The 11608-nt window shown below is 39.5% G+C and overlaps 1 non-coding gene across 1 annotated transcript; it reads right to left on the reverse strand.

Annotated features, from left to right (window-relative positions):
* Positions 1–3680: 3680 nt before the first annotated feature.
* LOC123455229 lies at positions 3681–3839 on the reverse strand. Its single transcript, XR_006633771.1, has one exon. It is a non-coding gene; the product is annotated as a U1 spliceosomal RNA (small nuclear RNA).
* Between the last annotated feature and the right edge of the window lie 7769 nt (positions 3840–11608).

The following is an 11608-nucleotide window of genomic DNA, read 5'->3' on the forward strand; positions in this document are numbered from 1 at the left end:
CTGGTATTGCTTGTTTCGCCAATTGTCCTTAGTTTCAGTAGGGGTCCTTTTTAGGTGTGTTGGGGCAGCTCCCTCCTTAGGATCTGCATCTATCTGAAAAACCAACTCTTCATTTGATTAATTCTGTGCATTGTTCTTTGAGTTTGTATTTCTGGGCTAGAATGAGACCCTACCTCGGGAAAAATAAAATGATGCACAGGGCTGGAAAGGTGGCTTAGCAGTTAAGGTGCTTGACTGAAAACTGTAAGAATGCTTGTTACAATATCCAGGTACTACATATAGCCAGATGCAAAAGTGAGGCAAGCATGTGATTTCATGCATGCACACAAGGGGGTGCACATGTTTGGCATTCTTTCACAGTCGCTGAAAGGCCCTGGAATACCCATTCTCTTTCTCTCTCCCTCACTCTTTCTCCTTCTCTCTGTTTCTGTCTCTCAATAAAATAAAATAAATAAGGGGTGGAGAGATGGCTTAGTGATTAAGGCACATGCCTGTGAAGCCTAAGGACTCAGGTTCAATTTTCCAGGTCCCACATATGCCAGATGCACAAGATGGCACATACATCTGGAGTTCGGTTGCAGTGGCTGGAGGCCCTGGGGTGCCCATTCTCACTCAATCTTTTGCTGTCTCTCTCTCTTTCCCTCTCTCTGTCTCAAATAAATAAATAAACAAACAAACAAATAAAAATAAAATCTTGGGGCTGGAGAGATGGCTTAGTGGTTAAGCGCTTGCTGTGAAGCCTAAGAACCCAGGTTGGAGGCTTGGTTCCCCAGGTTCCACGTTAGCCAGATGTACAAGGGGGCACACGTGTCTGGAGTTCGTTTGCAGAGGCTGGAAGCCCTGGCGCACCCATTCTCTCTCTCTCCCTCTATCTGTCTTTCTCTCTGTGTCGGTCACTCTCAAAATAAATAAATAATTAATTTAAAAAAATAAAATCTTAAAAAAATAAAATAAAAAGTTGCACACATAAAAATGGTAAAGGAATAGAAATTAAAAGCTTATGGGGAGAAAATAAAATAACAAAAATACTTTGTTGGCTTAAAAGCAAACAAGAAAGCAGATCAAAAAGAATATGGAGTGATTAGCTCAAATTTGAAGCAAATGGTAAAACAGTAGACTTAAATTCAAATCAATTAATATTAAGTATAAATACACCAAAAGCTATAATTAAAAGACAGATACTAAAAAACTGGGTAAAACAATAGAATCCATCTCTTTGTTATTTAATATAGTAATATGTAAATTAAATGAATTCAAGAATAAGAGAAAAAAATCCTATGTCCTAGCAACTCCACACCCAGTTGTATATTCCATTAGCCTGCTTATAGGTGAGTACTATTCATGTGCTCAAATGACCCTAACAGCATGAACTATAAAATAGGACATAGATAAATAAACCATAGCACAAATAATGATAATAACACTGCTTTCATATGGATTCCTGTAAAGGTTATATCTGTAATTTATTTATTCTTCACAAACCCATGTGATATATTGTTAGTCTGAACGTTGTACAGATTGGGAAATTGGAGCAGAAAAAAGTTACTTGCTAAAATAGATGGTGAAACTGTGCTACAGACACCTATGACTGGCTTCAGAACTCACTCATGAACTTGTGCCTTGTGTTGTCTGTCCACCTATGAACAACACTGGCTTCCAGAGAGAACCATGCCATGACTGGAGGGTTAGAGCTCAGGAGAAATGTTAGCTGCATTATACGTTTGTGTCGTCCATCCCCTCTGAGTTATATGCAAATGGGTGAGAACACTGGATGCTAGACAAGCACTCCATGAAAAGAACTGTAATTCCGATGTCTTCTCCCCTATGATTGCCAGTGTTTCCCTGGTATGGCATGATGGTGAGTAGCAGTGAAAAATTTCTCAGGGATGTTGTAGGAAACCACTCCAACATCTACTTGGAGCAAATAAATCATCCTTGAAAACTAGCTGAAAAACAGAACAAGTTTTATCCATGGGACATATTTCATTCTCTTCTCAGTAATAATACTTGGCATTTTCCCTTTTTCTTTTATGGAAGGATTCTAATTTTCATCTGCTGGTCTTAATTTAATTTGTCATATTTCTCAATTTTATGTCTGTATATCTGTGTGTGTGTGTGCGTGTGCGCTACTTCACTGATGAGGACTCAGGAGCCTCTGGATTCCTGCTTTGGCAGGTGTTGAGTAGCTTCAGCGTCCGTCTCCTTCACCCTGGTGCTGCTTGTCAGGCTCACCATGGAAGCAGCGCTCTTGCTTCTCTCCTCACTTCCACTGTGGTTTCTCCTGGACCTTGACTGAGATGTGAGGAGTGGTTTATCCCCTCTCTGACGAAGAAAAACAGATTCTACAGTGAAGAATTCAATCAGAATAGGTTAAATTGGATAATATTTATTAATTTAGGGAGAGTTTGATGGATGCAGCCCCTCTTTTAACCAAAGGCTCGTGAGAGCTTCACATTGGAGAGCATAATCTTTCTCTCCATAGGATTCTGATGTGGTTCCCAGTTCCAGATATGGGTTATTAGTTACCCACCAAGGCTATGTGCACCACTGCGCTGGTGTGCACTTCTTGTCAGGCTAGTTGCATCTGAGTAGTTTAGGCCCATGCTTTCTCACACTGTTGTTGGCCACTTTCCCTGTAGCTCATGTAGTGCTTTCTAGCACTAGATAGGCTGTCTGAGGACTGGCTCTCTTCCGGATTCCAGTCAGGTTTCTCTGTGTTCTGTGTAGGCAGCATATGATGTCTTCAGCAATATAGTCTTGCCTTTTATCTCAGGCAGGGTAATCAAGTGCTTTGACAGAAGCCTGTCTTGTTTCTTGTTTGGGGAACCTTGTGGATCTCTCCAATCAACAACTCAATGTAAGTAGCACCCATTTATGGTACTGAGAATTACAGGTCAGAGCCAGTTTTCTTTTTTTAATTTTTTGTTCATTTTTTATTTATTTATTTGAGAACGACAGACATAGAGAGAAAGACAGATGGAGGGAGAGAAAGAGAATGGGCGCACCAGGGCTTCCAGCCACTGCAAACGAACTCCAGATGCGTGTGCCCCCTTGTGCATCTGGCTAACGTGGGACCTGGGGAACCGAGACTCGAACCGGGGTCCTTAGGCTTCACAGGCAAGCGCTTAACCACTAAGCCATCTCTCCAGCCCCAGAGCCAATTTTTTAAGGTTAGGCTTCATCCTACCTTGTCTGGGGCCCTTCTTTTTGGGCACTCACTGTATATTCCTGTTGAGGGTTATAACTTTTAGTCTACCTTCAAGGAAAAAGGTTTCTATAGTACCAGTGTTGACTGATTTTCATATGTTGAACCATCCCTGGGATGAATCTTGTCAGGTGGATAATACTCTTGTTGTGCTGTTGAATTCAGTTTGTGAGGATTTTGTTCAGGATCTTTGCATTTAAGTTCATTAGGGATACAGGCCTATAGTTTTTTTGTTTTGTTTTTTTTTTTTCTTTTTCCCTGGTTGGAAATCTCTTTGGTTTTGATATTAGGGTGATGCTAGTAACTTCATAAAAACAGTTTTGGAGTATTCCCTGTTTGCTGATTATATGACCTAGTTTGAGGAAAATTGGCTTCAGTTTTACAAAGAAGGTTTGATAGAATTTGGCCAAAACCCATCTGGTTCTGGGCTTTTCTTTTGAGGGAAGTTTTTGATTACCTTTTCTTTTTTTTTAGTTTAAATCTTGTAAATACAGTCCCTGCTAACACAAATTATGCAGGCAAGTTTTCCGCATTTGGGGAAATCACAAGAGTTAGCACATATGATGCAATGGATAAGCCTCTTCCTGGGAAAACCACCTTCACGATCATGGTATCTCCCCTGCGAGTTAAGTATTGATTGCCTTTTCAATCTCAATGAATGTAATAGGTTTTTTTAGTGGATTAATATGCTCTACATTTAGTTTTGGTAGGTGGTATATGTCTAGGAATTTATTCATTTCTTCAAGATTATCCAATTTTGTGGAGTAGAGGGTTTGGAAGTATGTCTTGGTGATTCTTCCAATTTCATTGTTGTTTGTTGTGACCTATCCATTTTCATTTCTGATTTTGTTAATTTGAGACTTCTCTGTTTTTCATTTGATCAAATTGGCCAAGGGTTTATCAATCTTGCTTATTTTTTCAAAGAACCAGGTCTTTGTTTCACCAATTTATTGTTTTCTTAGCTTCCCATTTATTAATTTCTGCTCTGATCTTGATTATTGGAACTCTTAAGCTTATATTCTTTCATGTTTCCAACACCTTTAGGTAGATGGTTAGGCTATTAATTTGTGAACTTTCTGTCTTTGTTATGAAGGTAGTTAGTACTACAAATTTTCCCCTTAGAACTTCCTTTCTTGTGTCCTATAAGTTTTGGTAAGCTGTGTTTTCATTGTCATTCAATTCTAGAAATTTACAATTTCTTTTCTTAATATATTTTATATATATATATATGTATATATTACATATATATATATATATATATATATATATATATATATATGGAGAGAGAGAGAGAGAGAAAGAGGGAAGGAAAGAGAGAGAGAGAGAGAAAGAAAGAAAGGGCATGCCAGGGCCTCCAGCCACTACAAATGAACTCCAGATGCATGCATGCCCCTTGTGCATCTGGCTTAAGTGGGTCCTGGAGAATTGAAGTGGGATCCTTTGGCTTTGCAGGCAAATGCCTTAAGCCATCTTTCCAGATCTACAGTTTCTTTTTCGATTTCTTCCACAGCCTATTTATAGTTTAAAATCATGTTGTTCAGTGGAGTTCCTGATGTGTTTCTTGTTCTTAATTTCTAGCTTTAAAGCATTGTGATCTGATATGATGTAGGCAGTTGCATCAGTTTGCCTGATTTTATGCAGGCACACTTTATGGCCTAATATATGATCTATATTGGAGACAGTTCTTAGAGCTGCTGAGAAGAATGTTTATTCTGTAAAATTTTGATGGAAAGTTCTGTAGATGTCTGTTAGGTTAGTTGATCAATGGTGTTGTTGAGTTCTATTATTTCCCTGTTGATTTTTGGCTTGGGTGATCTGTCTACTGATTATAGTGGAGTATTGAAGTCCCCAACTATGATGGTGTTGGTGTTTATGTCTGCTTTGTTTTCAAGTGGGTTTTGTTTTACAACGTCCGGCACACCTATGTTTGGTGCGTACAGATTTGTGATTGTGATGTGCTCATGCTGGATCACTCCCTTGATGAGCAAGAAGTGGCCTTCTTTGCCCTTTTTGATTACTTTTTGTTTGAGGTCTATTTTATCAGATATTAATATAGCAACACTAGCTTGGTTTTTATTTCCATTTGCTTGGAATATCATTTTCCATCCTTCCACCCTGAGGAGATGTCCATCTCTTGTGTTGAGGTGGGTTTTTTGAAGATAGCAGACAGAAGGGTCCATTTTTCTGATCCGCCCTGTTAACTTGTGTCTTTTCATGGGTGAGTTAAGGCTGTCAATGTTTAAGGTTATAACTGTGAGGTTCAGTTTAATCTATGCCATGATCAGGTGCTTTATGGGGTTTGGTGCTTTCTTGAACTTTGTCCTTTTCTGAACCTGGTCTAGTTTTGGTTATTGTGATCTTATTCTTCTTGTAGGCTCTTGAGGTTGATTGTTTGACTCTTCTGTGTGGAGTCTTCCCTGAAGTGTTCTCTGTAGGTTGGGCTTTGTGTTCATATAATCATAGAGCTGACTTTTTTCATGTAAAGTTTTCCTTTCACCACCTATTATGAGGGATACTTTCACTGGGTATAGTAGCTTGGGTTGGAGGCCATAGATTTTTAGACTTTGAAGTGTTCCATTCTAGGCCCTTCTGTATTTCAGTGTTTCCACTGAGAAATCTGAAGTAAATCTAATGGGATTGCTTTTGTATGTAAGAGAGTTGTTTCTTTCCTACTGCTTTTAATACTTTGCCTTTGTTTTAATTGTTAAGAGTTTTAACTGTGATATGCTTGGAGAGTTTCTTCTTTGGTCCTGTCTGTTAGGTGTTCTGTGAGCTTCTTTTATCTGGATGGGTCTTTCTTTTGAGAGAGTGGGAAATTTTTCTTCAATAATTTTGCTGAATATGTTCTCTATGCCTCTAGCCTAGATTTCTTCCTCTTCTGGTAAACCCATGATCTGGATGTTTGATATCCTACATCTCCCTTGTATACTATTGGTGAACTCAGCAAAGTTTTTTTTTTTTTTTTTTTCCCTCTTGATTAATTTCTTCTGTTTTGTCTTCTAGCTCAGATGTTCTGTCTTCCACATGAGTGACCCTGTTAGTGAGGAGTTCTGTAGTTTTCTAAAGGCTGTATTTTAATTTTGTTTTGTGGTTTTCATTTTCTTTTCATCATGTCCATTTCTTGTTTGAGGTAAAATTTCAGCTCAAGGTCTGATTCTCTTGATGCTCCTTGGAATTCATGCTTGCATTTGATTATATCTTCATTAACCTTAATCAGCTGGCTATTAAGGTCCTCTGTTTGTGACTCTCCTTCACTTATATCTCTTGAAGTTTGTCTGATTTTCTTCAATTAAGTTAAGCTTAGTGGCAAAAGCTGAGTGCTCTATGAGACATTTCTGTTCAATTTCATTTATGCAATTGTTAGTTTTCTGATCCTTTGCTTCCTGTTCAACAATTCTTTAGACCAGACTCACATAGCTTGTTGTGTTTTCATTTATGGATTCAATTTCTGTTGTTTTTTTTTAATGATTTCATTGGATGTTTCCATTGTGGGACTAGGCATCCTTGGTGAAGATCTCTCAGTTTTCTGACTTTCTTTCTTTTTTTTTTTTCATTTTGGTCTGCCCATCTCAGGGAAAAGTCATATTTTATTGAGGAGGAAGCAAATTTTTCTTTGTAGGACTTTCAGTGAGTGTTCTTTTTTAAATGTGAACCAGACTGGTGTGGAGTGGGGTTATCACCACAGATGCACAGATTGTGGAGAGTGCAAATACATCAAAGGAACTGGGAGAACTTGAAGATGGGGAAATGGGAGCTGTGTCCTACTCAGTCCACGTGCACACACTCTTTAGCACAAGGGAACCAGGGGTTGGGAAACCAGAAGCTGGGAAGCCAGGGACAAGAGGTCTGCTCCCACAGTGGCCGTGTACCTTCAAGCTCAGGGGAATAGGGCATTGGGGACCCGGGGGGGGGGGTCCAATCAGTAAGACAGAGCAAAATGCCTGCTTCAGCAGCACATACACAGAGACCATGCCACCCCAGACCAGCAGCAGGGGTACCAGAACCAGGGAACTGGGATGTGAGGAAGGAAGTGGGAGCTCTGATTTACTCACTCTGTGCCTCATTATAAATATGGTTAAAGTACATTTGTAAAGGTTATCAAAACTATTGAGGTTGTCAGGCTTCAAAAGAAAATCCCTTGCACTTGGACTCTCACTAACAGTAGAGAACAGTCCTAGACATCCTTATGGTGCTGCTCAGAGACAGAATAAAGAAAGTACTGTTCTGTTAACCCAAGCACCTTCACATCAATTTATCAAATGCTCCAGGCTTCACCCCTTTCTATGATTGGAGGACTTACTTGTCCATTTGTAAGAATTTCAATGTCTCATCCAGTTTCTAGAGCCTTCCTCAATAGGTAAATAAGGAACCTGAGGAGATACTCTGTGGATCAAGTGCTTGCTCTGCAAACATGAGGACCTCAGTTTAGATCCCCAGAACCTACATAAAATGCTGGGCATGATGGCTTGACAGAGACGGGGAATCCCTGGGGCTCACTAACTTGATAATCTAACTGAGTTGATAAGTTCATTTTAAGACTCTGTCTCAAATAATGTAGAGAGTAACTGAGGAAGATAATCATTGCTGACCTCTGGCACACATCATCTACACACAAATGTGCATATAATTATGCATGCACACCACACACATATTTATATACAAATAAATAAGTTGATAAATAGTAGAAATTTCTATTTAAAATATAGGGTGGAGAGTAAATGAGGAACATATCTAGTGTTGACCTCTGGACTCCATGCATGCACACACATGTACCCACACACATGCATATGAACACTCATACACTCACATGCATGAAACACACACACACACACACACACACACACACACACACACACGAGCTGAATGAAGCAGTGATAATCCTAATGTTATCCAAAGAGCCTCATCCTTTGATGGGATCTATGAAGTACCTTCAGCATGGGTATACAAGAAAAACTGATTGTATGTGTTGGGGTGGAACCCAGGGCATTTTTCATGATAGACAAACCTTCTATCTTCTATCATTGACTGATAACCTCAGCCCTTCATATGCATTTTCATTTTGATTCAGGCTCTCACTTCCTAATAGCTGGGCTTATAAGCCTGTGTCAACTAGGCTAGGGCTTGTGCTGTATAATTCTGATTTGAGCTTGGGAAGGTGCCATCATTCCCAGAGTGACACTGTTCTCAACCCTACTATATTGATTTGTATCAATTCCAGGGAAGAACATAGTTTTTCTGTCTCTTCTCCTGGAGAGAAATAATTGCTTTATTAATTGTTGTGTGTGTAAGCATCTTATATATATATGGGTGCATAGGTGTTTGCAGGTGTATGTGTAAGCATGTGGAGACTAGAGGACAACCTCAGGTGTTATTCTCAGGAATACTACACTTCTTTTTGAGACAAGGTACCCTCATTGGCCTGGAGGTCACCAGTGAGGGTGTATTAGCTGGCTTGTGGTCCCTAAGCATCCTCTGTCTCTGCCCTTCCAATGCTGGAATTACTGGCATGCATCACTGCATCCAGCATTTTATTTGGATTCTGGGATTGAACTCAAGTCTTCATGCTTATGAGGGAGACATTTTGCCCCTTGAGCTATTATTTCCTCAGCCCTAATTTTGGTTTAGTGTATAATGTGTTCATATGTGTGAATGTGGTCACATGTATACCCAAGAACACACGTGGAGGTTAGGGATGACTTTGGGTGTCAACTGTAGCCTTCTATTTTGTTTGAAGCAGGATCTCTCTTGTAGTTCACCCTGCATTCATCCATCAGGCTAGCTAGCCCTCAAGCTTCCATGTATTCTGGGCTTACAGTCTAGCAGTATAGATACGGCATCTGGCTTCACGTGGGTCCTGGGGATTTGGACCCAGGTCCTCATACTTGCATGCCAAATGCTTCATCCACTCAGCCATCTCTCTGGTTCCTTTGGCATTAAGTTTTACTTTTGTTTGAAGCACAGCTGTTCTGGAAGGCTTGTTCTAAAAGGATATCAAGTTGGAGTCTAGTTCTGACTAGTGGGAATTTTCCTTCAGCTAAACCAACTGCTGGCTGTGCCTGGCCTTCTGCCAATATGGGGCCATCGTTCCAGCACTTGTAACTTAGAAGTGGCTAATAAAATCATGAAGGAAAATCATAAAAGAGAATAAAAAACAAAATCATCAAAAAGAAAAAAATTATTTGACTATGATGAAATTCACCCTTCAGAGACCAGAATAGAAAATTTACAGACACAAGCTGATGTCAGCAAACATACTTGAATTTGGAAGTTCTCTTGCTTAATAAGTTTAACTCACTAATTCCTACTAATCAGATGCTTTAATATTGCAGGCAAAAACTGAAAATAAATGTTGAGTGAAAGTAAAACCTGCAATCAACTTCACTGTCCAAATTCACAAGAAGAAACTAGAAAATTAATTTTTACTTTCTGGCACACTTATTTTCAAAGCTGATGATGCATTATTTTCACATGGGTTTATTTCATAAGTGGTCAATTTAACATAGTGAAAGCATGGGAATATTGTGCAATAATTATGTCAGGACTTTAAGACATATGGATGTTAAAGTTATATAATTTCATCATATAAAGAAAAATACAAATATAATCAGAAATAATAGTTGATTGTTAACTGATGAATATCTTTGGTTAAAAAGTTTGAACTATCTGGCTAAATGTTATCTATTTTAAGCACTTTGTACATGGCTACAACTGTGACTTCATTTTTTCCTTTCGTACTTTTTAGTTGTTTATTTTTGGAATGTTTGGGCTGAATCTATTCCGTCTTTGACCTTTGGGTGCTTTGCTTTTTAAGGAAACGACTATGTATACCTTTCTCGGTATTGAGTGTACACATATACTCACATGCATGATAAACAATTCCCAGACTTGCTTTTCTGACAAATAAATCAGTGCCAGTAGATCTTTAAAATGTCAAACTTCTCATTCAGCAAGAGACATGTCACTACACATGTGTTTCTTTGACAGGACCCCAGACCTTTCTGATTGGCACAGTTCCCAAGTGTCAGAATGCTGAAATGTACAAGACACCTATTCAGACTTATGCCCTCTCTACAATCATTGAGAAGTTTGTTTGTTTCTGGTTTCTTGTACAATTTGCTGTTCTCCCATTCTGTGGGCCTCCCAGGAAGGTCAAAGAGCTTCCAGAGTATGCTTCCCCACACTGTTGAATACCAAGGTGCCATCAAACCTTTTCCAAAGCTGGCTTGGAAAAGTACAAGGTACTTTTTGCCACCTCTCAAGTATTAGTCACAGGCATATCCTAAAAGAAAGTTTCAACTAGCTTATGCCTGTGGAGAGGTGATTTCTCATGATTAGCATGCTTTGATAAAGTATTCATCAGAGACTCAATGGTATAAAGAATGGTTTAAGCATCCAACAGGTTGTAGTTCAAATCAAACATTTACTTTCTTTGTGAGCAAACAGTTATCATAGCTCCTGGAACCTTAATCTTGGTCCTCATCTGTAAGTAAAAGTGGAAAGTGATAGCATGAAAAATAATAGGGTTTAAAAATATGCTATTTATTTATTTTCATGAAGAAAGAGTCAAAGAGAAAAGAGAGACACAAGACAGAGGGGGAAGGATGGGAATGTCAGGGCCTCTAGCCACTGCAAACCAGCTCCAGGTGCGTACACCACTTGGTGCTTCTTGCTTTATGTGGGTAATTGGGAATCAACCCCAGGTTGTTAGGCTTTGCAAGCAACTGCCTTAACCACTGGGGAAACTTGCCAGCCTCAAAAGTAGACTTGTTTTGTTTTAAGAAAGGAGCAAGAACACATACATAGGAGCTGAGGAGGTAGCTCAGCGGGTGAAACACTTGCCTTGCAAGCATGAGTACCTGAGTTTCCTCCACACACATGGATACACACACACGTGTGTGTACACACACACACACACACACACACACACACCACATACAGCCCCATAAAAGAAAATATATCCACTTATATGGTAGTAAGAAATGTTGTCTGGGGGCCGGGAGATGGCTCAGTCAGTAAAGTGCTTGCTGCATAAGCTGAGGACTGGAGTTCATAGTGCATGTCCCCACATAAATCTCTGGTAGAATGGTAACCACCTATAAGTCCAGTGTGTGGGAGGTGGAGACAAGGAAGTTGTGTAAACAGGCCAACTAGACTACCTGAATCAGTGAGCTCTGGGCTCATTTGAGAGACCCTGCCTCAGTAAATTAGAAGGGAAAGGGATTGATCAGGGAAGAGACTTGATGGCAGCCTTTGGCTTCCAAATGCACACACATGTGTACACACACACACACACACACACACACACAGCAATGCACATGCAAGAAAAGAGACATATTTTTACTTACCTATTTATCATAAATAAAATGAACAAGATAATACAGACTATTCAGGAACATCAACAGG

The sequence above is a fragment of the Jaculus jaculus genome, chromosome 15, assembly GCF_020740685.1.
Source record: "Jaculus jaculus isolate mJacJac1 chromosome 15, mJacJac1.mat.Y.cur, whole genome shotgun sequence".
NCBI classification, from domain to species: domain Eukaryota; kingdom Metazoa; phylum Chordata; class Mammalia; order Rodentia; family Dipodidae; genus Jaculus; species Jaculus jaculus.